This window comes from Schistocerca serialis, chromosome 4 (genome assembly GCF_023864345.2).
Source record: "Schistocerca serialis cubense isolate TAMUIC-IGC-003099 chromosome 4, iqSchSeri2.2, whole genome shotgun sequence".
Classification (NCBI taxonomy): Eukaryota; Metazoa; Arthropoda; class Insecta; order Orthoptera; family Acrididae; genus Schistocerca; species Schistocerca serialis.
The window spans coordinates 224,189,201-224,216,847 of record NC_064641.1 but is presented as its reverse complement, the minus strand read 5'-3'; the positions used below and the strand labels follow the sequence as shown (position 1 = coordinate 224,216,847).

Genomic DNA, 27,647 nt, shown 5'->3' with positions numbered 1-27,647 from the left:
CTCATAGCCGGCCGCTGTGGTAGAGCGGTTCTAGGCGCTTCAGTTTGGAACCGCGCTGCTGCTACCGTCGCAGGTTCGAATCCTGCCTCGGGCATGGATGTGTGTGATGTCCTTAGGTTAGTTAGGTTTAACTAGTTCTAAGTTCTAGGGGACTAATGACCTCAGAAGTTGAGTCCCATAGTGCTCAGCGCCATTTGAACCATCTCTCATATTTAGTAAGCCCGTCATTAACATTATGAGTTTATACAATTTAGCTACTACAAACAGCATATTGAACGCATTATTGTGGCCAAGATAGACACAAAGCCCATGCCTACTACAGTAGTACAAGTTTATATGCCAACTAGCTCTGCAGATGATGAAGAAATTGATGAAATGTATGACGAGATAAAAGAAATTATCCAGGTAGTGAAGGGAGACGAAAATTTAATAGTCATGGGTGACTGGAATTCGTCAGTAGGAAAAGGGAGAGAAGGAAACATAGTAGGTGAATATGGATTGGTGGGAGGGGGGGGGGGGCAGAAATGAAAGAGGAAGCCGCCTTGTAGAATTTTGCACAGAGCATAACTTAATCATAGCTAACACTTGGTTCAAGAATCATGAAAGAAGGTTGTATACCTGGAAGAATCCTGGAGATACTAAAAGGTATCAGATAGATTACATAATGGTAAGACAGAGATTTAGGAAACAGGTTTTAAATTGTAAGACATTTCCAGGGGCAGATGTGGATTCTGACCACAATCTATTGGTTATGAACTGCAGATTGAAACTGAAGAAACTGCAAAAAGGCGGGTATTTAAGGAGATGGGATTTGGATAAACTGAAATAACCAGAGGTTGTAGAGAGTTTCAGGGAGAGCACAAGGGAACAATTGACAGGAATGGGGGAAAGAAATGCAGTAGAAGAAGAATGGGTAGCTCTGAGGGATGAAGTAGTGAAGGCAGCAGAGGATCAAGTAGGTAAAAAGACGAGGGCTAATAGAAATCCTTGGGTAACAGAAGAAATATTGAATTTAATTGATGAAAGGAGAAAATATAAAAATGCAGTAAATGAAGCAGGCAAAAAGGAATACAAACGTCTCAAAAATGAGATTGACAGGAAGTGCAAAATGGCTAAGCAGGGATGGCTAGAGTACAAATGTAAGGATGTAGAGGCTTGTCTCACTAGGGGTAAGATAGATACTGCCTACAGGAAAATTAAAGAGGCCTTTGGAGAGAAGAGAACCACTTGTATGAATATCAAGAGCTCAGATGGCAACCCAGTTCTAAGCAAAGAAAGGAAGGCAGAAAGGTGGAAGGAGTATATAGAGGGTTTATACAAGGGCGATGTACTTGAGGACATGGAAATGGAAGAGGATGTACATGAAGATGAAATGGGAGATAAGATACTGCGTGAAGAGTTTGACAGAGCACTGAAAGACCTGAGTCGAAACAAGGCCCCAGGAGTAGACAACATTCCATTAGAACTACTGATGGCCTTGGGAGAGCCAGTCATGACAAAACTCTACCATCTGGTGAGCAAGATGTATGAGACAGGCGAAATACCCACAGACTTCAAGAAGAATATAATAATTCCAATCCCAAAGAAAGCAGGTGTTGACAGATGTGAAAATTACCGAACTATCAGTTTAATAAGTCACAGCTGCAAAATACTAACGCGAATTCTTTACAGACGAATGGAAAAACTGATAGAAGCGGACCTCGGGGAGGATCAGTTTGGATTCCGTAGAAATGTTGGAACACGTGAGGCAATACTAACCTTACGACTTATGTTAGAAGAAAGATTAAGAAAAGGCAAACCTACGTTTCTAGCATTTGTAGACATAGAGAAAGCTTTTGACAACGTTAACTGGAATACTCTCTTTCAAATTCTGAAGGTGGCAGGGGTAAAATACAGGGAGCGAAAGGCTATTTACAATTTGTACAGAAACCAGATGGCAGTTATAAGAGTCGAGGGGCATGAAAGGGAAGCAGTGGTTGGGAATGGAGTGAGACAGGGTTGTAGCCTCTCCCCGATGTTATTCAATCTGTATATTGAGCAAGCAGTAAAGGAAACAAAAGAAAAATGCGGAGTAGGTATTAAAATTCATGGAGAAGAAGTAAAAACTTTGAGGTTTGCCGATGACATTGTAATTCTGTCCGAGACAGCAAAGGACTTGGAAGAGCAGTTGAACGGAATGGACAGTGTCTTGAAAGGAGGATATAAGATGAACATCAACAAAAGCAAAACAAGGATAATGGAATGTAGTCTAAATCGGGTGATGCTGAGGGAATTAGACTAGGAAATGAGACACTTAAAGTAGTAAAGGAGTTTTGCTATTTGGGGAGTAAAATAACTGATGATGGTCGAAGTAGAGAGGATATAAAATGTAGACTGGCAATGGCAAGGAAATCGTTTCTGAAGAAGAGAAATTTGTTAACATCGAGTATAGATTTAAGTGTCAGGAAGTCATTTCTGAAAGTATTTGTATGGAGTGTAGCCATGTATGGAAGTGAAACATGGACGATAACCAGTTTGGACAAGAAGAGAATAGAAGCTTTCGAAATGTGGTGCTACAGAAGAATGCTGAAGATAATGTGGGTAGACCACGTAACTAATGAGGAGGTATTGAATAGGATTGGGGAGAAAAGTTTGTGGCACAACTTGACTAGAAGAAGGGATCGGTTGGTAGGACATGTTTTGAGGCATCAAGGGATCACAAATTTAGCATTGGAGGGCAGCGTGGAGGGTAAAAATCGTAGAAGGAGACCAAGAGATGAATACACTAAGCAGATTCAGAAGGATGTAGGTTGCAGTAGGTACTGGGAGATGCAGCTTGCACAGGATAGAGTAACATGGAGAGCTGCATCAAACCAGTCTCAGGAGTGAAGACCACAACACCAACAACAACACGAAACTGTTCTGTGAAAAATGATGTCCTGTAATATGCCGTACGCCTTGATTATTTCCTACGATGGTACCCAAAATCACTACAATACTAGAATCTAGTAAAGGTGAAGACGAAATTAGGTGCCAGATTTATAGTTGCTTATTGTGAATTAAAAAAGAAAAACAAGAATAATAATTATTGTAGAGCGCGGATAAATGTCACAGTGAGTCAGCACGGAATTAATCCGTGTGCATTCAAGAAAAACCACTCGCTTGTAACACAACTCTCACTGTTCATACACGACATCTTACAAACAATGGATGCGGTTGGGTAGTGCCGTCTTCCTAGATTTCCGAAACTCGTTAGACACTGTGCCACATCGTCTTCCACTGTCCAAGATGCGATCATACGGAGTGTCTCCTTAAATATCTGATTCGCTCTATGAATCTTTGACTAATTAAACCTGCAGGCTATACTCGACGGCGAATGTTACACAGCAACCAAACTAACATCGGGTGTGACCCAAGTAAGTGCAACGTGGCCTTTTATGTTCTCGATATGCTTATGAAGCTGGATCAGCGGCACTGTATGGTTGTTAGATGCTATGAAGTTTTATACAGGAAAGTGTCGTTGTCGGACGATCGTAAGAATATTCAGAGAGACGGGGGCATATTTCCGCTTGTTCTAATGACTGGCAGCTCTCCTTAAAGGTGGATAAGCATCATAATGCGTGTATCAAAGAAAAAGAAACCGATAACAAGATTAGTGGTGAACACAGTTACAAATGCTTCTTAGCCATTGTTTATCCACTGTATGAACATGAGCTCAGGGAAGGTATTTTGCGTACTGACATAAGAGAATTGGACGGGAGATGCTGGGGAGATATAATTTGTCTGTAAACTGAAAAACGAGCAGTACTCGTGCTGAGGAAAGTTGTCTTTCCCCTAAGAGTGCTTCAGCTGCCTTACAGGATGACTAAGAACCAATTTCCTCTCCAACAGAGTAGAACAGTGTGCAGGAATTTTTCGTAGATTCTGCCCATGCGTTTCTTGCGTTAGTATTGTTGTGACTCACATCTGTATCCCACGCAGTGTTAACGCACATTGTGAAAAATGAATATCCCGCGGGCGTGTCTGCGCATTCCGATGCCGGTGATCCATAAGGCGAGCTGTGAAAGTGTCGGTATAACTTTGTGAAATACCATGTAGTATCATTTTGTGGCGTAATGGGGTAGAAAGAGTGCTCTTCAGTTTGCAGACGTATGGAGGAGGGACCTGCATGGGCACAATCCGGCGCCCTGCCTTCCTTCACGCTTCTGCCCCCCCCCCCCCCCTCCCTACCCTTCACCCAGCCATTCACACCTCCCAGAGTACAGTTTTATCCCATAATACGGTTCTGCTGCACTTATAAGCGGTACACATATTTAGTATTTTTTCTTAACCCATTTCATTTAATAATAAACATTGATTTTATGCCATTGAAACACTGTTTTTAGTAATCGCGATCTTTCCATACCCATCAATGCAAAATCTATTAATCCTAGAAAAAATATAAATTGGCTCTTTTTTTTTTGTCTCATGACTTCGCAGGAAATTTAATGCAGTTTTATTTTGTGCAGGGAAACAATCGCTAAAAGCGGTGGTTTCCAAGCTCTCTCTCTCTCTCTCTCTCTCTCTTTTTTTTATTTTTTTTATTTTTTTTATTATTACCTGTTAAACTCCTCGCTACCCTTCCCTCCCTCCCTCCCTCCCTCCCTCCCGACACCCAAGCTCACATTTCACCGATCATGATTTTTCGTATGCTTCTCACGTGGCACTCCCCCATACCACTGTACAAACATTGGCGTCTGCCCCATTTTTTCGCCCTTTGCGAACTTTTTTGGTCTTTGTTGACTAAGCTACATCTTAAAATTTTCAGTGAATCGTTTCTTGTAAAATTTTTGGGTGTTGCTGCAAGTAAACGCACCACTTTTAAGACATGTTTATGGCTTATTAACCTTAATGAATTGACGCAATCTGATGTTTACATTTTCTTCTATGGCTCTAGTGGAGATGCTTCGAGCTTCCAGAACACGCATAATCGTTGTAATGTGATCTTTTATCATCGTACTGGCCTTCACAGATTTCCGCAATAATGAACCGTCTTATCCATTTAGCAGCTGCATCCATTGAAAATGTTTGAGATGTATTAGAGGCATCTACAGCCTTACAGATATCACAGGTAAACTTAACTGTTGAGCATATTAGTGTAAAAAAAAACTAATCTTATTGTCAGGACGGAGGAAATTAGCAAATATTATTACCTCTTATAAGAAACCGGATTCCCACTAAATTGATTGTCCAATTTAATAGGGTCTATGGAAAACAGTGTGAATAGCCACGTGGTCTGAGTCGCCTTACCACGGTTCGCGCGGATCGCCCCGTCGGAGTTTAGTGTGGTGTTTGTTGTCCTTAGCGGAAGTTAAGTTAGATTAAGTATAGTGTAAGCGTGGGGACCGATGACCTCAGCAGTTCGGTCACATAAGGACTTACCACCACCACCACCACCACCACCACCACAGTGTGAGCGAGAACAGTGCTAAGTTAGTAACCGAAACAGCCGTGCTAGAGATTCAATTTCCAAACGTGACTGTGCAAGTTGGCGCAGTGGCTAATGTAGTGGGCTCTGGGTTCTCACTCGGGAGGAACGGTCCTAAAATCACCGTTCGTCCATGCAGAGTCACTTTTTCCGTGTTTATCTGATAGCGTGAGGTGAACGTCGACATGGTTTCTTTGAGCAGGCAGTAGCCCGTTTCCTGTACCATCCTTGTCGAATTCCAACTTTTGCTTCACCCCAAGCGGGTTAACTATCTAGAGCACGTTAAACAGAGGGTTCATTGGCACAGTGAACACAGTACCTCGTTGTTTGAATTATGGGACATACAAACTGAAAGAACCAGAGGTTGTACAGAGTTTCAGGGAGAGCATAAGGGAACAAGTGGCAGGAATGGGGGAAAGAAATACAGTAGAAGAAGAATGGGTAGCGTTGAGGAATAAAATAGTGAAGGCAGCAGAGGATCAAGTAGGTAAAAAGACAAGGGCTAGTAGAAATCCTTGGGTAACAGGAGAGATACTGAATTTAATTGATTAAAGGAGAAAATACAAAAATGCAGTAAGTGAAGCAGGCAAAAAGGAATACAAATGTCTCAAAAATGAGATCGACAGGAAGTGCAAAATGGCTAAGCAGGGATGGCTAGAGGACAAATGTAAGGATGTAGAGGCTTATGTCACGAGGGGTAAGATGATACTGCCTACAGGAAAATTAAAGAGACCTTTGGAGAAAAGAGAACCACTTGCATGAATATCAAGTGCTCAGATGGAAACCCAGTTCTAAGCAAAGAAGGGAAAGCAGAAAGGTGGAAGGAGTATACAGAGGGTCTATACAGGGGCGATGTTCTTGAGGACAATATTATGGAAATGGAAGAGGAGATAGATGAAGATGAAATGGGAGATATGATACTGCGTGAAGAGTTTGACAGAGCACTGAAAGACATGAGTGGAAACAAGGCCCCGGGAGTAGACAACATTCCATTAGAACTACTTGGGAGAGCCAGTCCTGACAAAACTCTACCGTCTGATGAGCAAGATGGATGAGACAGGCGAAATACCCTCAGACTTCAAGAAGAATATAATAATTCCAATCCCAAAGAAAGCAGGTGTTGACAGATGTGAAAATTACTGAACTATCAGTTTAATAAGTCACAGCTGCAAAATACTAACGCGAATTCTTTACAGACGAATGGAAAAATTGGTAGAAGCGGACCTCGGGGAAGATCAGTTTGGATTCCGCAGAAATGTTGGAACACGTGAGGCAATACTAACCTTACGACTTATCTTAGAAGAAAGATTAAGAAAAGGCAAACCTACGTTTCTAGCATTTATAGACTTAGAGAAAGCTTTTGACAATGTTGATTGGAATACTCTCTTCCAAATTCTAAAGGTGGCAGGGGTAAAATACAGGGAGCGAAACGCTATTTACAATTTGTACAGAAACCAGATGGCAGTTATAAGAGTCGAGGGACATGAAAGGGAAGCAGTGGTTGGGAAGGGAATGAGACAGTGTTGTAGGCTGTCCCCGATGTTATTCAATCTGTATATTGAGCAAGCAGTAAAGGACACAAAAGAAAAGTTCTGAGTAGGTATTAAAATCCATGAGAAGAAATAAAAACTTTGAGGTTCGCCGATGACATTGTAATTCTGCCCGAGACAGCAAAGGACTTGGAAGAGCAGTTGAACGGAATGGACTGTGTCTTGAAGGGAGGGTGTAAGATGAACATCAACAAAAGCAAAACGAGGATAATGGAATGTAGTCGAATTAAATCGGGTGATGCTGCGGGAATTAGATTAGGAAATGAGACACTTAAAGTAGTAAAGGGGTTTTGCTATTTGGGGCGCAAAATAACCGATGATGGTCGAAGTAGAGAGGATATAAAATGTAGACTGGCAATGGCAAGGAAAGCGTTTCTGAAGAAGAGAAATTTGTTAACATAGAGTATTGATTTAAGTGTCAGGAAGTCATTTCTGAAAGTATTTGTATGGAGTGTAGTCATGTATGGAAGTGAAACAAGGACGATAACCAGTTTGGACAAGAAGAGAATAGAAGCTTTCGAAATGTGGTGCTACAGAAGAATGCTGAAGATTAGATGGGACCGGCCGCGGTGGTCTAGCTGTTCTAGGCGCGCAGTCCGGAACCGCGCGACTGCTACGGTCGCACGTTCGAATCCTGCCTCGGGCATGGATGTGTGTGATGTCCTTAGGTTAGTTAGGTTTAAGTAGTTCTAAGTTCTAGGGGACTGATGACCACAGATGTTAAGTCCCATAGTGCTCAGAGCCATTTGAACCATTTGATTATATGGGTAGATCACATAACTAATGAGGAGGTATTGAATAGAATTAGGGAGAAGAGGAGTTTGTGGCACAACTTGACTAGAAGAAGGGATCGGTTGGTAGGACATGTTCGGAGGTATAAAGGGATCACCAATTTAGTACTGGAGGGCAGCGTAGAGGGTAAAAATTGTAGAGGGAGACCAAGAGATGGATACACTAAGCAGATTCAGAAGGATTTAGGCTGCACTAGGTACTGGGAGATAATGAAGCTTGCACAGGATAGAGTAACATGGAGAGCTGCATCAAACCAGTCTCAGGACTGAAGACCACCACAACAACAACAACGTATAACATTGTCCAGGGAATCATCTTTTGCACTGTTGCCTACCGCGGAAAGTGTTTACATTAGAGGGAGACCAAGAGATGGATACACTAAGCAGATTCAGGAGGATTTAGGCTGCACTAGGTACTGGGAGATAATGAAGCTTGCACAGGATAGAGTAACATGGAGAGCTGCATCAAACCAGTCTCAGGACTGAAGACCACCACAACAACAACAACGTATAACATTGTCCAGGGAATCATCTTTTGCACTGTTGCCTACCGCGGAACGTGTTTACATTAAAAAGAGGCGGTGGAGAAGAGTACAATTTTATCCCATTTGTGAAGCTTGATGGAGATGCTTTGGTGGTTTGTACGGCATGTTATATACGATTCAGGTAGTCTTTTGGTCATTCAGGGTAGAAATATTAACTAGCGAGGTTTAAGATCCTACTTTAAGTGACCACGTTCATTCTTTGACGGAGGCATTGTACCCAGACTGCGATTCATCTTTCTTTCAGAATGGCAATGCGTACATTAAAATAGCTTAGATGTTGAAGAAGATGATATAACACGTATTCCTTAGTAGTTAGAGTCGTGGTATTTGAATATTATGGAAATACTTTAGTGTGTATAAAAGAAATTGAAGAGCCCATTATCATTCTGTTGCAACCTCCTATGAATCTGTGCAGGTTACGTTTGAAAAGTGATGTAAATGTCCCACGACGACAATTTAGGACGTAAGTGGTTAGATTTACAGGAAGTATCAGTCTCTGTTGAAGTCACCGTACCTATTAGGTGAGTGTGCGTATGGTGTTATCCAACCCCTCTGGGTGGCAATGAGGTGTCTAGAGCGGCACGCTGCATGGCCGGTTCCCGCCTATGCCCGCGGCCCGGTAGCTGGCACAGAATTTGGGCCGCAACATCGAAATGTGATCGCGTAACGGGCGCGAGGCGTGAGCCGAGGCGCTGTGCCGTTACCGGGCGGACACCCTGCCAACTGCCAGCCAGCCGCACCACGATCTGCCGCGGTCGCGCCGCTAACTCCTGTGTTCGAGCTCTGTGCGCTGTCCGTCACCTGCGTGTGTCCTTTGGCAATTCAGGTGCACTGTCCTGTTGCGTCAGCAAAACCAGAAACGTGCGCGATCAATTCAGTATTTTGGTTTTTAACTTCCATGTATGGTATGGTCATAAAGTTTTAATTGTCGCTTAAAAAAAAAAAAAGTCAACATTTCTGTGGTGTTAGTTCCTCTCTACAGATTCATTCTTAATCTCTAATCATTATTCCCAAGGATCAATTATCTGCCGGAGGTCGTGGATGCAGAGCTCTCCATATCGTCTGTTCATGAAACGTTCCATCCTCAAAAACCACCTCGCCGGCATTCTGGAAATGCCTGGCACGCAATGGTTTCTTCGTCCGTGAAAAGAGTAAGAAGCCACCGAGTGGCATGTCACGAGTATACGGGACGGGGGGAGGAAGCAAAATTTGTATCCCAAAGAAGCAGCATATGTGACCCTCTCCTTTGCGGAATGAGCTGGGACGCTGTCGTGGAGCTAAAACGCCTCCGTGGACAGCTTGCCGCGGCTTCGCGTCGTCTTGACAGCCTCCCGTAACGTCGGCAGGAGATTCGGTAGTACGTTTCTGTGATGGTTGCTCCTCACTTGTTGCCACCACACCGTGGTAGTCCTAAAAAATACTCGGCATTCCCCGTGTTCGCTTTTTACGGCAGGGCGTCTTGATATGTTTCCACTGTTTGCTTTCCTCATTCATTCGGGGTCATAGTGATGCATCCAGCGCTCGTCCAAAGTAAGCGGCTAAAGATGCCGTCACGATTGGCCTGCCACAGCAGCAACATTAACCATTGTCTGTGATTGTTTTTAAAAGGAGAAATCGATGTACGAACATGAATGCTCGTTCATTGTACGTTTCAACTTTACGTGTGTTTATGACGGTCTAGATTGTTTCCATGCTACCTCGTCAGGCTTGTTACTAAAGTTACTACGTAAAGAAAGATCTCATTGCGTTTCATAAAGCTTTCACACTGTAGCATTTTGTTATTGTATTTCGAAGTATGGCACTGATTTCCGAGTTCTCGTTTCGTTCGGTAGTAAATTGCGAAAGAACAGGGAGGAGACTCACATCGGAGATTAGGAGGAGAGAGGATTTCAGAGACGTAGATTCTGCGAAATTCAGTTATCAAACCCTCAGACACAACCTTTAGAGCATGAAAGATATTTCTCTCCCCCTCCCCGCTCTATCGCGCTCTCTCCCTCCCCTCCCCCACCCCCCACCCCCTGTTCTGTTCTGCAAGGTAATGAAGTGCCGTTCAACCTCTACCTCACAAAGTTTTTACAACTAAGAACTTCAAGCAGTTTCTAATATACGACGAATTTTATAAGCGTTTACTATCTCAGCTTACAAAAGTCCAAGGGCTGAATTTTCCTCGATCGTGGAATAAGTTTATCACGACCGTGTCTTTGTGTGCCGAACTGACAAGTGGATTAAGCGTGATAACGCTTGTGTGTGTTTATTATTGACTTGAAGCTTACAATAAACATTCGCGTAATTGAGATTACCGCGATCTGGTACTTCGCGGTGTGTATCCTAAATATCGACTCGCCCTGATCTGACTCATATAGCTCGTTACTTAGCTATTTGTTTCTGTTAGGATTTTATGGTTCTTCACTGGCGAGACACTGAAATATCTCATGACTTAACATGAGTATATTGTGAAAGCTTACGCTGTGCAACTGGCCTAAGTCTTCACATTGGTTCCGAGAGTGGTGATGATTAATTGAAATTTGTATTTTGGCCATGTCTGTAGCGATCGAGAGTGACCAAAAAAGTATTATTAAGTATTTTTCTGTCCGTGGTTGTACTCCTGATTCGATTACCAGGGTTCACACAGTGACAAAAGGCGTAACGAATCTTCAGATCAGACAAGGACCAAGGAACCCATCAATCACAGACATTTGCGCTGCATATACAACGGAAGATTTACAAGAAAATGACGACTTAAACGTAAGCCTATTTCAAACATTCCCTTCAGATTCAGAGCAGTTATTAATGCTCCGTGTTAATACATCTAATGCGGCAATTTATGATAGGCCACCTTCGTTTTTCCTCGGGGAACCCAATAAATTACGCTTTCTGCTTCTGCAACTATTTTTTTAGTTGTTTTTGGCTTTTTTAAAAAGAGATGAGTATGGCCTAAAACCTGAAATGGAGCTGAATATATACTGTAGCCATTCCTCATTTAACAAATAGCGTATATGGGTGTAAGACTTCCCTTTGAATCTCTTATAGCATTCTATCTGTGGATATGTATTTCCACCAAGATCTGATAGGCTGAAGACGGAATTTGCTACCATTCTTCCTGAAGTCCTGTGAATACTTGTTGGAGAGATTTTCATACCTGACTTTTCCTCCGTTCATTGTGCCCTGTTATTGCTTTGTTGGTTGGTCGATTATCATGCCAATAGAAGTTCCAAACCATTGCTGTAATGCATATAAAATGCAACAGCGTTCATTTTACAGTTGACAAAAGTAATGATTCAAGGGGAAAGAACACAACGTACACTGTATTTCGATGTCGTCAACCTCTGTGCGTACGCTGGGTCCACATAGAGCGTCTAAGTGCCACATCGTGTACCGAGCGTGACTCACCAAGCCCTGAAACCTCTTTCGACTGCTACCGAGAGAGCTGGCACAGTGGTAAAGTAGTGGACTCGCATTCGGGAGGACAGCGACTCAAAACTCTTTTTGGCCACGCCGATTTAGTGTATCCTAAATCGGGTAAGGCGAATGCCAGGATCGATCGCCTGGGAAGGGCACTGCCAAATTCCTTCCTCCCCCTGCCTCCAGTCTGACAAGGGAACACCTTGTCGCACCTCCTTCAGATTAGGTGGTAAGAGGGCCCAGTGGATGGCCCGTCAGAACGCAGGTCAAGCGTGAAAACAGGAAAAAGGTGTACTGGATTGTGAATAAAAAGCTAAACAGAAACAGTGAACGGCCCAAGGACAAGAAGTGCAATATAGAGCAGCCTGGAACTGCAATGGCGTCGTGGTTAACTGGTCTCGGTGTTGGACTGCCAACCGGGCAAGTCGTGTTCAAATCTCCTTCCTGCTATTTTTTTTCTGTTTCGCAGTTCGCTGTGTTCAAATTTGTGTCTGTAACGTTGCGTAACGTCCGCTTGAAATAGCGAGGAGTAAGGAAGGGACCTACAGTGACAGTTGATTCGGCAAAACTACTCTATTAACACCCGAAAGGAAATGGCTTTCGAATGGGAACCGCAAACGTTTGATGACAAGGCGACAATTCAACCGAATGCTCCATTATAAAACATGTCTGGTGTGTCATACGCTGCATTAGAGACAGTACGTGTGTCTTATGATAGGAATCTCTTATAGACACACCTAATTTCTACGCCTGGTAAGTGAGTGAGATGTGCGTCCTTGCCCAATTTAGGTGCTCGTATAAATGTGAATGTGTTCACTCGCAAGGAAATGATGAAAACATAGTAGTTTGACACATGAGCTGCAACAAATGAGCGCAACAGTTTCATAATCACACAATCTCTCTGTGCTCTGTCAAAACATATGCTTTTCACGTTTTTGAAGTTTGATTACGTTTTGAAAGTTTTGACTCTTGAATTCCTTTGTTGTAGCGTAGTACACACCCGTTTGTTTGTTGTGTACGTTTCTGTGAGGCGTCTATGTGGTACCCCGCCTGCTCTGGCTATTCATCACATTTACTTGCGACGCTAACGTATTCTTACCACGTGATTCATATTCTATAACCACTGTATAGTACGACAAATGCCAAGACAACAGAAAGAGAGACGGACGGTTCATAATATTGCGAAAAAGAATAAATGACACGAGGGAGTCTTGAAGACGGCTCGTCTGGTTTACAGTCCAATACCGTAACCACTTAACCACGACGCCGCAGCTATTGGAAGTCGCTCAATATTCCATTTGTTCAACTTAGACCGTTCACTGTTTCAGTACACCTTCTTCCTGTTTTCATGCTTGATCTGTGTCCAGGTTTCGACGGGCTATCCACTACACCGTCTTACCACTAAATCTGAGGGGGATGCGGTGGGGAGACACCCTTGCGCGCCTGTGCTCCGTCTCCAGTGATCTTGCCGTCGACAGGACGATAAACATTCATTCTCATCCGACTGCTCCGCAGGCCAAGTACGTCCTTATTGGCACTGCTGTCACTAAAGAAACGGTGAACTAACGAGAAAGTAATATTGGTAGAAATTTTATACGTGAAACGCATTTTTCATGTAGTTGCTACCACCAAGTGCCAAGCTGTGATAGTGTTCTCTTTCAGCTATTTTCGCCAGATGTAGCCATGAAGTTGCGTCAGTGAAATGCTTGCGCAGCCTGAGATGTTTGTGTTGACGTCATATTTGCTTCCCAAGTCTGCTGCAGCGGAAGCTTTCAACGGTGTTACGAATAGTTGGTTTGGCCAAGGGGCCGTTTTTCGCAGCTCTTTGCTGAGTAACGGCTACTAGTCTGGTAATGAACGTAGGTTGTATTTCAATCTACGTATTTATCGTTTACACGACTCCGTTACAATATTTCCATTTTAAAATTGTCGAAAGTAAGTAGCTAGTATTTTTTTTGTATTCCTCGACAGTCATTTGTCCTTCTGGTGTAGCTCAGTCCTTGGGGTTTATGTCTTCTGATACACACAATTTTTGGTGAGAATTAATTGTGTTGTCCATCAATCGTCATGGTGGCAGCTCACCAGTTAAACATGCTAATAGCAGTACCTTCATTCTCCTATGATTTTAGCTGTCATCTGAGTAATCAGATTTGGAATGTGTAGTAAATGTTCGTAAGTACACATGTAGGACAGAAAAATGTCTGCCAGTACTTACACAAAAGTGATCTTTTGTCTCAAAGTCTTGTTACTCGTTCTCTAATAAAAATTTCAACAAGAATGGTAGGAAACAAACCTACTTTGAAATGAAATGTACTGAACTCGTTGTATCACAGATCGCCATTAATGATCAGACGCTCCATAATCAAATCAGTTACGTCTCACAGTTTGTAACAAAAGGAAAAAACAGTACTGCGGCCCACAAAAATCTCAGCCGAATTTCGGGCACATGAATGTGGACTCCGTGTGCAGCTGTACTACTCGAAAATATTTATTTATTTATTTAACCTGGCAAGATTAGGGCCATCAGGCCCTCTCTTACATCTAACCAGGCATTCTACTTATTTTACATTCATACGTTTTAGTAGGCCTGTTAAACTACATCTAGTACAAAAAGTGAAATAAACAATTAGAAAGGTACACTTGGAAAAATACATACATATAGAGTTCATATTCGTAGATCATAAGTACTGTTATAATTAGACATTATTGAAGAGACAAATTTTAGATAGGAGTGCTGGCAGCAGGGAGTATGAAGAAGACTCATGGTGAAGGGAGGAGAAGAATAGACATGATGAAACATAATTAAGGAAATATAAAGGAAAAGAAGATTGCCTGGCTAATAGAGATAGATGAAGAGGAAGGAATCTCAGGAGCAAGATAGGAGACGCTAGCTCTGCTATTTGACAGATGAGAGGATTGGCCTGGTACATTAATTTTGTGGAGAACTTTATGAGGAAAAATATTGTCCTTATTTCTGTAAAACAAAAACAGATTTCTAAAGTAGTAAAAAATGTCGACGTTCGGTGAAAATTTTATTACTCATAAAATCATCCGCACAAATTAACCAGCCGTTATAAAACCCACAGTAATGATTAAAAATAACTAACGAGATATCTCTATAAGTATCGTGTAAGTTGATACCACTGTTGATGCATTAAGACATGTGATGCGAAACGAAGCAATCAAGTAAGTGCTTCATATACTCTACAGTATTTCGTGAACACAGATAAAATTGAAACAAAATGACGCGGGATTTTCGACGTAAATATATAGCAGCTCAGTCTTAAAAAGATTTGTTTACATTGTGTCCGATTGTTACAAGAAATACTTGCGTTTAAACATGTCGTTTCTGATAAATTTTACTGTACGGCTGTATCGTCCCAAAAATCTTTCACCACAAAGGGGAAAAAAAGAGCCGAAAAGTGCAGTACATTTCAACAGACGTTTATCTAGACGTGAACAGCCGTCTGAAGATGAACCATTCGTTTCTAAACGTGTTACGGCGGTTGTTATGGTCTTCAGTCCTGAGACTGGTTTGATGCAGCTCTCTCTGCTAATCTATCCTGTGCAAGCTCCTTCATCTCCCAGTACCTACTGCAACCTATATCCTTCTGAATCTGCTTAGTGTATTCATCTCTTGGTCTCCCTCTACGATTTTTACCCTCCACGCTGCCCTCCAATGCTAAATTTGTGATCCCTTGATGCCTCAGGACATGTCCTACCAACCGATCCCTTCTTCTAGTCAAGTTGTGCGACAAAGTTCTCTTCTCCCCAATCCTATTCAATACCTCCTCATTAGTTATGTGATCTACCCATCTAATCTTCAGCTTTCTTCTGTAGCACCACATTTCGAAAGCTTCTATTCTCTTCTTGTCTAAACTATTTATCGTCCATGTTTCACTTCCATACATGGCTGCACTCCATACAAATACTTTCAGAAACGACTTCCTGACACTTAAATCTATACTCGATGTTAACAAATTTCTCTTCTTCAGGAACGCTTTCCTTTCCATTGCCAGTCTACATTTTATATCCTCTCTACTTCGACCATCATCAGTTATTTTGCTCCCCAAATAGCAAAACCACTTCACTACTTTAAGTGTCTCATTTCCTAATCTAATTCCCGCAGCATCACCCGATTTAATTTGACTACATTCCATTATCCTCGTTTTGCTTTTGTTGATGTTCATCTTATACCCTCCTTTCAAGACACTGTCCATTCCGTTCAACTGCTCTTCCAAGTCCTTTGCTGTCTCGGACAGAATTACAATGTCATCGGCGAACCTCAAAGTTTTTATTTCTTCTCATGGATTTTAATACCTACTCAGAACTTTTCTTTTGTGTCCTTTACTGCTTGCTCAATATACAGATTGAATAACATCGGGGATAGGCTACAACCCTGTCTCACTCCCTTCCCAACCACTGCTTCCCTTTCATGTCCCTCGACTCTTATAACTGCCATCTGATTTCTGTACAAATTGTAAATAGCGTTTCGCTCCCTATATTTTACCCCTGCCACCTTTAAAATTTGAAAGAGAGTATTCCAGTCAACATTGTCAAAAGCTTTCTCTAAGTCTACAAATGCTAGAAGTGTAGGTTTGCCTTTCCTTAATCTATTTTCTAAGATAAGTCGTAGGGTCAGTATTGTCTCACGTGTTCCAATATTTCTACGGAATCCAAACTGATCTTCCCCGAGGTCGGCTTCTACCAGTTTTTCCATTCGTCTGTAAAGAATTCGTGTTAGTATTTTGCAGCTGTGACTTATTAAACTGGTAGTTCGGTAATTTTCACATCTGTCAACACCTGTTTTCTTTGGGATTGGAATTATTATATTCTTCTTGAAGTCTGAGGGTATTTCGCCTGTCTCATACATCTTGCTCACCAGATGGTAGAGTTTTGTCAGGACTGGCTCTCCCAAGGCCGTCAGTAGTTCCAATGGAATGTTGTCTACTCCTGGGGCCTTGTTTCGACTCAGGTCTTTCAGTGCTCTGTCAAACTCTTCACACAGTATCGTATCTCCCATTTCATCTTCATCTACATCCTCTTCCATTTCCATAATATTGTCCTAAAGTACATCGCCCTTGTATAAACCCTCAATATACTCCTTCCACCTTTCTGCTTTCCCCTCTTTGCTTAGAACTGGGTTTCCTTCTGAGCTCTTGATATTCATACAAGTGGTTCTCTTTTCTCCAAATGTCTTTTTAATTTTCCTGTAGGCTGTATCTATCTTACCCCTAGTGAGATAAGCCTCTACATCCTTACATTTGTCCTCTAGCCATGCCTGCTTAGCCATTTAGCACTTCCTGTCGATCTCATTTTTGAGACATTTGTATTCCTTTTTGCCTGCTTCATTTACTGCATTTTTATATTTTCTCCTCTCATCAATTAAATTCAATATTTCTTCTGTTACCCAAGGATTTCTACTAGCCCTCGTTTTTTTACCTACTTGATCCTCTGCTGCCTTCTCTCCTTCATCCCTCAGTGCTATCCATTCGTCTTCTACTGTATTTCTTTCCCCGATTCCTGTCAGTTGTTCCCTTATGCTGTCCCTGAAACTCTGTAAAACCTCTGGTTTAGTCAGTTTATCCAGGTCCCATCTCCTTAAATTCCCACCTTTTTGCAATTTCTTCAGTTTTAATGTACAGTTCATAACCAATAGATTGTGGTCAGATTCCACATCTGCCCCTGGAAATGTCCTACAATTTAAGACCTGGTTCCTAAATCTCTGTCTTACCATTATATAATATATCTGATACCTTTTAGTATCTCCAGGATTCTTCCATGTATACAACCTTCTTTTATGATTCTTGAACCAAGTGTTAGCTATGATTAAGTTATGCTCTGTGCAAAAATTCTAACAGACGGCTTCCTCTTTCATTTCTTAGCCCCATTCCATATTCACCTACTACGTTTCCTTCTCTCCCTTTTCCTACTGTCGAACTCCAGTCACCCATGACTATTAAATTTTCGTCTCCCTTCACTACCTGAATAATTTCTTTTATCTCATCATACATTTCTTCAATTTCTTCGTCATCTGCAGAGCTAGTTGGCATAAAAACTTGTACTACTGTAGTAGGCATGGGCTTCGTGTCTATCTTGGCCACTATAATACGTTCACTATGCTGTTTGTAGTAGCTTACCCGCACTCCTATTTTTTTTATTCATTATTAAACCTACTCCCGCATTACCCCTATTTGAATTTGTATTTATAACCCTGTATTCACCTGACCAGAAGTCTTGTTCCTCCTGCCACCGAACTTAACTAATTCCTACTATATCTAACTTTAACCTACCCATTTCCCTTTTTAAATTTTCTAACCTACCTGCCCGATTAAGGGATCGTGACATTCCACGCTCCAATCCGTAGAATGCCAGTTTTCTTTCTCCTGATAACGACGTCCTACTGAGTAGTCCCCGCCCGGAGATCCGAATGGGGGACTATTTTACCTCCGGATTATTTTACGCAAGAGGACGCCATCGTCATTTAACCATACAGTAAAGCTGCATGCCCTCGGGAAGTACCAGCACAGCAAGGCCGTTTTGGTTAGTGTTACAGGGCCAGATCATTCAATCATCCAGACTGTTGCCCCTGCAACTACTGAAAAGGATGCTGCCCCTCTTCAGGAACCACACGTTTGTCTGGCCTCTCAACAGATACCCCTCCGTTGTGGTTGCACCTACGGTACGTCTATCTGTATCGTTGAGGCACGCAAGCCTCCCCACCAACGGCAAGGTCCATGGTTCATTGGGGGGGGGGGGTTACGGCGGTATTTGTGTAAATAAATAGTCTTGTCAGTAGTGGTTGGCGGCCTTTTTCTTCTTTTTTTAGAATCAGCCTGTATTTCATACACAGCCAGGGTCTCAAAATGTCAGTTTTGGACAAAACACCGATAAGTAAATTGATTTAATAGCTTGATAAAGACACGTTCCACGTAATTGCATCATAGTACACGTATGTCTCTTCCATTTGAGACAGTTCATGCGCGTTGCTCGGAAATTTCCTGTCGTTGTTTTTGTTGTTGAACCAAGTATGACGACGTTGACAGCCGTCGACGTCACCCGGCTTCGTTCCCGTAAGTTATTTGAACATTCTATGTGTCGGGGGAAATTCAGTTCTCTATCTTCGTCGTCATTGTTGTGATGACAGTGACTTCCAGTTCAAACTTTTTTTGATACAGCTCTTCACACTAGCCTGTCATGTGCAAGCCCCTTCATCTGTCCATAGCTACTGCAACGTACACCCATGTGAACCTGCGTGCTGTAGTCAATCAAGCCTTTGTCTCCCTGAACAATTTTTACCCGCCCCACTTCCTTCCACTACCAAATTGACAAATCCTTGATACGTCAGTGTGTGACCTATCAAGCTGTCTTATCTTCCAGATAATCTTCAACGTCCTTCTGTAGCACCATTTTTCAAAAGATTGGCTTTCCTCCTTGTGTGTACCGTGTGTCCTCCACATTTCACGTCCATACGAAGCTACGCTTCTTTTATACCCTCAGCTGTGATCTTTTTTGCTGCCCTGATAATGAGGCTCGTCTGTTACTTACAGTGGATCATTTCATGATCTAATTTCGTCAGTAGCTCCTACGTTAATGCCACATTCCCCCCCCCCCCCTCCCCTCACTCTGTACTGCCGTTGGTTTTCATATCATGAAATCTTCTTAAGACGATAACGATTCCGTTCAACTTTTCCGAATTCCTTTGCTGTGTCTGTCAAAATGACGATGTCACGGCAAATCTGAAAATTTTAATTTCTTCGCCCTGAATTTTAATTCTCTTTCCCAAATTTCTCCTTGGTTTCAAGCACAGATTGCACAGTGTACAGATTGAATAACATTGGGGGTGGATCGCTTCTCAAACACTGCCTCCTTTTGATGTCCTTCGACTCTTAATAGTGCAGTCTGGTTTCTGCTAAAGCTGTAGGGCATCGAGGTCGGCATCTGACACTTTTTCCATTCTTATTTAGATAATCCGTTTTGGTATTTTGCAGTCATGACTTATTATACTGATGGATCTTTAATATTAGCACTTTTCAATATCTACTCCTAACTTTATTTATTCACCAGGTACATCAAACATGCAAAAATGAAGATATCTCCATGCAGTGAAAGGAGCTGTTCAGGATAATAGCAACATTGCGCCTTCCTACATGCATCTCCTCTGCCTAGAGCTGCCAGATCCAAAAACAGAAATCGGGATTCGTCTTAATATTTAATCATACATTTTGCCCTAAAAGCCGGGCTACCTATTTTGATTAGAAGTAGAGTCAGTGTGATATTTTCAGTCGTTTATTAGTAACCAGTTGCAGTTAGATTAACCCTAAACGTGCTTAAACTAAAAAAATGAAAATCAGTAGACAGCCATATAATGTTGTAGTTATGATAATAACTAATTGCTCAGTCTTCTTAATTGCTCAGTACCCTTCCTAGGATACTCTTATGTTAAAACAAACTAAAAGCTATTCATAAAACAAAATAAACAATTATCTGTTTTTCTGGGAGTGAGATGGCAAGCGAAAAGACATTCAATAACAGTGGTCATATCAATTGGAGTTACAAAGCAATAAAATAATTTGTAGTTAATTATTAATATTTCCCACTGGAATCATGTTTATAAACAAGGTTATTTTCCTGAAGATCATTTCGTGGGACTCTTGACAGGACAATTTTAAGTCTCACATCATTGTCTACGAATAAAAACATAGACACAGATATGAGTACCATTGGCTGGTGTAGCTATACACTGATCAGCCAGAACTTTATGACCACCTACCAAATAGTCGGTATGTCCATCATCGGCACCGATAACAGCGGCGACGCGTCGTGGCATGGCAACAGTGTGGCCTTGGTAGGTCGCTGGAGGGAAATGGCACCATATCTGCACACACACACACACACACACACACACACACAACGTTCAATCATATCCCAGATGTATTCGATTGGGCTCAAATCTGGCGAGTTGGGGGAGCGGGGGCAGCACATCAATTGGAACTCATCACTGTGTTCCTCGAACCAGTCCATCACACTCTTGGCCTTGTGACATGGCACGTTATCTTGTTGAAAAATTCCACTGCCGTCGGGAAACATGATCCCCATGAAGAGGTGTACGTGGTCTGCAACCAGTGTACGATACTCCATAGCCGTCATGGTGCCTTGCACGAGCTCCGATGGACCCATGGATGCCCACGTGAAGATTCTCCAGAGCGTAATGGAGCCGACGCCAGCCTGTCTCCGTCCCACAGTACAGGTATGAAGGAGCTATTCCTTGGAAGACGACGGATTCACTCCCTCGCGTCGGAGTGATGAAGGAGGTATCGGGATTCATCAGAGCATTAAACGCCCTGCCACTGCTCCAACGTCCAGCGCCAACGGTGACGTGCCCATTTCAGTCGTAGTTTGCGACGTCGTGGTGGGTCGTCGGGCTAAGAAGGCCCACCGTTAGGAGTATTCGGTGCTCTGTGTGTTCAGGCACACTTGTACTCTGCCCAGCGTTGAAGTTTGATGTTAGTTCCGCCACATTTCGCTGCCTGACTTGTTTCACCAGTCTGCCCAGCCTACGGCGTCTGACATCTGTAATGAGGGGTGGCCGCCCAATTCCCCGACGTCTGGATGTGGTTTGGCCATGTTTTCGCCACTTGTCGAAGACGCTCACAAAAGCACTTCGCAAACACCCAACAAGTTGTTTTGTTTTCGAAATGTTCGTGCCGAGTAACCGCGCCTTCACTGTCTGCCCTCGGTCGAACTCTGATCGGTCGCGCGCCTTGCGCATTCTTCACACGGGCAGCACGCTCACTGATACCATATGCATTGTGCGTGTGTCTTCACTAGCAGTCATTCCTCGCAAAGTGCCCCTTCTATCGCCTGGACGGGTTTGTATCGATAGTAGGCAGCTGATATAATGTTCTGGCTGATCAGTGTATTTTCTTATGATATATCTCCTTATTCCGCTTTATACTTATTCTCTCCGCTTATATCGTGAGCTTGGAACTGACCTTAGTTCTGCATTCTCCGCTTCGTCGACAAAAAGCCTAACGAACACCGGACAACAGGCCGGAGTTATATATATATTTACGATATTTAAATGCCTGTGTTATTCAGAAACACGACACAGTATTGCTTTGAACATGCACGTATGTCCGGAGGAACAGGTACTGCGGCAACTCCAGCAGTTATGAAATAGATGAAATGTATTCCCTCGCGACTAGCGGGAAATCCGGGTTCGGGTTTCGGTCCAGCACAAATTTTCATTGTCGACATTCTGTCACACAGCTGATTGTTGCTAATATTCGCAACGCCGCATACGTTAAATGGCAACCGTACTTCTTTCCCATTATGGCTAGGATAAGAAAATTCCCCGTTCACGGTTACTTTCATTGAATGTGAGCATTCTTCACTATGTTATACGCTTAAGTGCAGATGACCGGTTTTTCCTCAAATACGCCTCCAGGTTAAGTCCTCACAAACTATTTGGGATGTGGTGACGCGTTATGACGAACATTGTAGAAAGTAAACGATATTGTGGATCTGGAGGAAGTCGCGGTGGGCGCACGGAAAGGCATTGGCTAGCTGGCTCCGTGCGGCAGCTGGAGGGCCAGGTGCTGCCAGCGACCCTCCCCCCCCCCCCCTCCCCCTCTTCTCCAGCGACCTGCGGACCCCCACTGCTGCGTAGCGTGGCGCTCAGCTGCCGCGCCGCAAGTCAGTCGGCTCGCTGCTGGTGGTGTGCGCGTGCGTTCGGTGCAGTGCGTCAGAGCCGCGAGTGGTGCATGTGCTGTGAGTGAGTTGTGAGCGGTGAAGTGAAGTGCGTGTGGCAACAGGTGTGCCCAGGCGGTGCGGTGAGTGCTGTTGCCAGGAGCAGGCGCGCCGTGGTAGTGGTGCTGGTCAGGGATCAACACGCGGACCACCCAGCCGTGCTAGCTGCGTGATGGAGACCGCGTTACCATGGCGCGCTGTTGGCAGGAACTTCCCCCCGCACGTTGCGGCAGTTCCGTTGACTCACCGATGCTCGGGGTGAGGCCGTATCTTCTAGCTCAGTTTTCCAACGTTTTATGCAACAAGGTAACGGGATCGTCGTCTGAAAATCGTGGCTTCAACACTTCTGTGGGTTTTGAGACAAGGTGTTGCCAGCACGAGTACAGGAAAATGCGTGCTTACTTTCTTCATAAAGTGAATCGTTAACGTACATTCGAAAGTATCAGTGATCGTCTGTAACATGAAGGTTTTTTTTCCATGTATAATACTAGCTTACTACGTAAATAGTCGGTTGAAATTTGGAACGGAAACTGTCCTGAATATCGTGGAAGATTTAGGGATAATTGTAGGTGAAAATCACCTACCCTAACCGTAGTGGTGTGAGGATATACGTGCATAAAAAATCGCATTTAGTCAATAAATTTTTAATGTGCACACAATGACATCAGATTACAACAATATTGTTGTATAGAAGTAAATAAAATTTTTATGACAGTTTTTTATACACGTGTAGCATCATTTATGAAGTTCACGCGTAACTAGATATGCGTTCCGCAGTTTCCAGTCATCCTATTTTTCTTTGCCCTCTCACTTAATTGTTGTCATTGTGCTTAATTTGGAAAAGAAATTATACTTTTCCATATTATCGAATCAACGGGAGAGTAAGATACACACGTTTGTTCATATGATTCAGTGACTGTTGTGAATGGAGGATGTTGCGCGATGACGACTATTTTATGTTTCATTTGAGACCACACGTGCGGGTAACATGTCATGTAAGGTTGTTTCCTCCATCTAACAATAAGCAGCATCTGCAAGATATCATCTCTACTGAAAGAATTGTAGGAAAAACACTTCTAGAATTAACCACTTTACAACTGAAAATGATTTGGAAAGTGGTTAAGCAAATCGTTGCAGAAATGCTGGCGAAACTGTCGCGTTAGGCCTTAGTACTGCAAGGACAAACGATTTGACTGACTGAAGCGTGCAGGGTGCCTTCGTCGTGTTTCGGAAGCTGACAAAAACCGTGACCGAGATCTTAAGATTCTGAAGAACAGGTGTTCATTATACGCCAGTGCTTCGGATGATCGCTTTCGACCAGTTTCGATCGAAATTATGCACCTTGCAGAATCAAAACAAGTGGCGCACATGTAATGTTCTTTTCATTTGGGGCTTTCCTAAAGGGATACGAGCAAGTAAATTGACATTAACATTTTCTGCAGTTGGCGGCTCGCTTGCTACCAGTAGTACGAGGTGATTGAAGAACATGAGTGGCTCGGTTTAGTGATTATTATTTCTCGTTATTGTACGCCATTACTGTTCGGTCAGTGCTCATAAAACGGTTCAAATTGGAAGGCATTTTGTATTTGTATACGCTCAAATGTAAAAACTGAAAGGGAACGTTATCTTATAGTGCAGTGATATAGTGCTAACAATGTCCTTGTCGCCAGAACTGCTGCAGCAACATGTAAATGTTATGTTTACGTTAATTTTCGTGGAATAATGATAGTTTGCTATCTCCCATTTTGCTGAGCCGCTCTAACATAAGGTGACGGACAAAATCTGGTGAGGAGAGGTTGTGTCAGCAAAATTACACACAGAGTCAGGATTCCTGCAACGCTAAGGAAGTTAAGGGTGACAATGGGACTACATAACTTGGTATTTTCCAAGCTGTAAATCAGCGGAGGTTGACGGTACCCGGTAGAGCGTACTGTGGGCGAAGTGATAGTATCGTATACAAAGTATGACGAATATGCAAGGAGAGATTAGTATCTGTAGCCCCAAGAATATCAGCCATTGGCTCGGACGAGTCTCGCAGCACACGCCGCATCTCTCGAGGGACGTTGGTGTGCCGAGCGCGTCATTACGCATGAAAAACGTGCGCGGGCTGCAAAAAAGTCCTTGGCGCGGGTCCTTCGCAGCGAACTCCCTCTGGGGAACACATGCGGGGTTGAGCAGTTATGCCACGGCGGTTCCCGCTCTGCACGCTCACGCTGGCTAGCTGTCTCCACTGAATTCACGAAAGTCGTCAGATAGCAGACGTGGGTTAGGCAAGCAGAGTACCGGTTTCACGACGATATGACGTACTCGGTCTGTTTCGCAAATCTTTAAAATAATTTATTGTCTAAGTATGTGTTCTGGATTATTTTCGAGGTCAGTAGTTCGAGGTCGGTAGTTAAAAAAAAAATGCTTCGTTGGACTCTTCACTCAGTAATCTTCGGATTGTGTTAATTTTGATACAATAGTTTTACTTGATATAATATGTTGATTTCGTTTCGTGAGTTCGTTTTTGTGGTTTCCTCACAGAAATTAAGCACTTCAGGCAAGCGTTTTCGAGGAGGCGCATGCTCTTTTTCGGGAAGAGAAAATAGCACTACTACTCGTCAGTCGCAATTATTAGTGAACTGACTCCCCATATTTGTTGTTAATAAAGGCATAACTGTTACCAACCCAGAGGTGGTTTAAAAAACATGGTGCTTTACTAGGCATTATACTATCGTAGCTGGATGCTGTCGCCTCTCTCTGACCTTTGAATTGCCTGTTAAAAGGGAACCTACTCCGAACCACTGTCCAGCTCGGCATTCATGGCACTTTTTTACATTACCTACATTGCTAGAAGTGTTATTTGTCTGGCGCTTTACCGCTGTCCCACCTCTTTTTGGCACCGCTTTCTCTGTTAAGTGAAATAAAACGATTTTTTTTTTTTTTCACAAGGAATTGGTTCAAATGGCTCTGAGCACTATGGGACTTGACTTCTGAGGTCATCAGTCCCCTAGAACTTAGAACTACTTAAACCTAACTAACCTAAGGACATCACTCACATCCATGCCCGAGGCAGGACTCGAACCTGCGACCGTATACAAGGAATGACAGTAAAAAATAATAAATAAATTTCATCTTCATAAAGTTTAGAGAACATTCTTGAGAGCTGAAACTTCTCTTTCAGACCTGAAATCCTCTTGAATACAAGATTTTTCTTGAATACTGATAATTAGTCTGGGGATCTAAGTCTTCTCGGATGTTAAAAGATGTTTTTCCAACCGTAAATTTTCTTCAATGTAGAGGTTTTCTTGAAAACTAATAAACAGTTACCCGTATTCTGGTGTTAGAGCTGTCTCTAGTTTGTTTCCGTAGAAATCGTGTGTGTGTGTGTGTGTGGGGGGGGGGGGGGGGGGGGGAAGATGAGACACCCCGCCCATCTATAATCTAGAGTACATGGTAACTTTAAAGCATGTCGTCGTCCACGGCCCCCACCCTCACTCACCTCCCCCCAGCTTAATTTCTGCGGGCGTCCATGCTTGTCTGCCATTTGGTGCTTCAGTATCCAGTGCCGCAGAAGAGAAGACAATCTAGGAACTCTTGCATAGGTATTGTGTTTTGCTTTGGAAAGAACTTCCATTGAGGGTGCGGGATGTTTGTGATTTCAATCACTTGAGGCACCGTTCTCGTCACAAGGCTTATTTCGTTATCTTCTAATTCCAAGTTTGAGCTTTAGTAGCCACAAGTTTGCGAACATTGCAAAGTGACCTGAGAGTCGCTGAACTACGTAGTCTTTTTTTTTTTTCCTGTGTGTGAATCAGCTAGTCTTTGTGTAGTTACGCGAAGTGAAACATAAATAACGATAAATCCTTCGGGAAGATGCTAACGAGAATATGCTGCAAACCCACCAAAGCCCTCGTGGGGTATTCATACAATAAGCAGAAAATGGTCGGTGCTCCATCATACCTGGACATAAATCCAGCGAACTTGCAGTATGTTAAGCATGTATGTGCAATCGAACATTTCCACAGGCTTTTTGCGGTTACATTGACGTATGCAGTTTGATCATTGCGTTTGCCATCCTGTGGCAGAATGAATGGTGTTGTATACCGACAACAGAAACATGAACTATAGTCAGTTTGTAACATTCGGAAATACCGCGAGACTGCGAAGTGTTCAGGTCATGCGAAACGATGTGGCGCGGTTCTGAAGGCACTGCACCAGCACTCAGGAGGACCGAGGCTCAAATCCCCATCAGGACATCCTGGTTAAGTTTCCTGTGTGTTCTCTAAGTGAATTACAGCAATTGCAGGGACGGTTAGTTTGTAAACGGCTCGGCCTCTATCCTTTTTCATCCTTGCTCCGTCTCTAATGGACGTCGTCGTGATGATGAACCACATAGATTTAGTCGATCCGTTTAAGATACGGAATGTCTTCACGTACGCTGATTAGAGTAAGGCAGTTGCTACATAGTTGTTACTGGCGAGTTTCGGAATGAGCCGAGTGCACTTGGAACAGATACTTTGAAATCATGTGTGTGGAAAAAGCACTAGAATCGTAGATTTCTGGATTCTTATCGATATAGACCAGTTTCAGATCATTGACTTTGTATATCGCTTAGTAGCAGGGTCATGTTTCTGAAATTTGCACCGAGCATGTTGCTTCCATGGCGTGATTCCTTATCACCAAGTTTGCAGATGGACATTGTAGCAGTCTAGAAAATATGTGGCAGGAAATGACATTTTAGTTACAGTTTTGAGAAACTCACGGAAGCCCGTCCACGAAGAATAAGTCTTTGCTATCTGCGGCAGAGAATTTTTTTTATGTTTAGAAAAAAAAATTGTTACACATGTGGGTACCGAAACAAGATTGTTATTACTAGCAGTTATTCGGATTGTACAATTTCACTGTTAAAAGAGGACAAGTATTGACAAACGCACTATCTTCAAGCGACATTAATGACCCTCCACTTATTAAGTTTGTGCGAAAGATTGGAGGGATGTCCAATTTTAATCGTTTTGATTATTGTTGCTGCTATGATATCTGAGATGTGTGGTCATATCATCTTTGCAGAAACTACCGGCTGTCCAATTTCTGCACGTTGTCCCATCTGTAATTACTCCTTGAGTTGCTACTATGTTAACTCTTTGACGGGTGTTTAAGAAAGAGTAATCGTGATAGT

At 42.9% G+C, this 27,647-nt stretch overlaps 1 protein-coding gene across 4 annotated transcripts in view; it reads left to right on the top strand.

Moving 5' to 3' along the window:
* The window catches only part of LOC126473334 (leucine-rich repeat flightless-interacting protein 2), a 217,200-nt gene that overhangs the window by 62,856 nt on the left and 126,697 nt on the right, over positions 1 to 27,647 (top strand). For 2 of the 4 annotated variants that reach the window (XM_050100320.1, XM_050100322.1), the window contains exon 1: positions 22,448 to 22,569. The exons of the other annotated variants lie outside the window; for them this stretch is intronic. The gene's annotated coding sequence lies outside the window, so the exon portion shown is untranslated. Of the gene's footprint in view, positions 1 to 22,447; positions 22,570 to 27,647 lie in introns of those variants that run through there. 4 annotated transcript variants of the gene reach the window in all.